Below are 1,415 nucleotides of genomic sequence, written 5' to 3'. Positions count from 1 at the left end.
ATTACGCTTAGGTAACTCTTGGGTGCATTTTTGCTATAATATTATACGTAACGTAAACTATAGCCTAGAATTATCTAGGTTCCTAAACGCAGCCGTTTTAAATCATTGCCTTTTGTTTTCAGGCATTTTCTTTCAATTTGAAGATTAGGAAAGTGTAAGGAAAGGGATTGTAATATAAAAATATTTAAAATATGTATTATTAAAAATTTTTATTTAAAATATAATTTGTATATATTTTTAATATATATATTAGGGTGGAGCGAAAAAAAAAAAAGTGCCCCTCTAAAAAGGTTCTATTTTGGTCAAAATATGCTTGGAAATTTTTTCAGATTTTTTAAATTTTTTTTTACTGACGAAATTTAACATTTAAGTCCAAAAAATATGTTGTATAGTCCGGAATCAAAAATTCAACATGGCGGTTCCCAAAATGACGTCCAAATTCAATTTTTTTTTTTAAATTTTGAAGACGCTTTAATTCCGAAGCCAAAAATAAAGGTTTTTAATTGAAATTTCAAAGCTGACCTTCGAATGACCATCACGGCCACGTCAGAGGTCAAAGTCCATGTCGCCATCGGATTCCCCGATCAAAATTATAAAACTTTTGTCTGAGACGTTTTTGATGAAAATGAATATTTTCGAGAATCAGATAGGGGGGTTCGATATTTTTTGAACACCTCGGAATGCACCTGATAGTATTTCTGAGTACAGTAGTAGTTACAATGAGTAAGGCACTTTCAATATAATGAAGTAAATGAAAAAATTTTGAAATTTGCAGAACACAGGTATCTTAAAAATTATAGTAATTTTTCATGCATAATATTGCATAATAAGTGAAAAAAAGGTTTTCCTGAAATAATACTATTATTACTACAAGTAGAAATAAGAAACAATTTTTATTGATAAATTTTGCAATGATTTCATAAATTCAATATTTACTTCGCTCTATTAGGCCTAAGGATACATAATTATTAAGAATACATAATAAAAAAAAAAATTGAATTGGACGCCATTTTGGGAACCGCCATGTTGAATTTTTGATTCCAGACTATACAACATATTTTTTGGACTTAAATGTTAAATTTCGTCAGTAAAAAAAAATTTTAAAAATCTGAAAAAATTTCCAAACATATTTTGACCAAAATAGAACCTTTTTAGAGGGGCACTTTTTCTTTTTTTTTTTTTCGCTCCACCCTAATATATATATATTTTTGTAATTTCCCTGTCCACGGCCTCCACGGCCTCCCCAGCCTCGTTCACCGCGGTATGAGCCGCGGTGGCCGCGGCTCTTCCTACTTTTTTCCCAACGTCTGGCTGTAATCATGATATAAATACAAGGGTATGTTATTCCGGTGGTAGACCACTGCGCAGGAATTGGAGTGGTGGGGGAGTTTAAATGTTGACGTCATCACCTCGGC

The sequence above is a fragment of the Cyphomyrmex costatus genome, unplaced genomic scaffold (genome assembly GCF_001594065.2).
Source record: "Cyphomyrmex costatus isolate MS0001 unplaced genomic scaffold, Ccosl1.0 scaffold1372, whole genome shotgun sequence".
Classification (NCBI taxonomy): domain Eukaryota; kingdom Metazoa; phylum Arthropoda; class Insecta; order Hymenoptera; family Formicidae; genus Cyphomyrmex; species Cyphomyrmex costatus.
Note: the sequence above shows the minus strand (reverse complement) of the source record.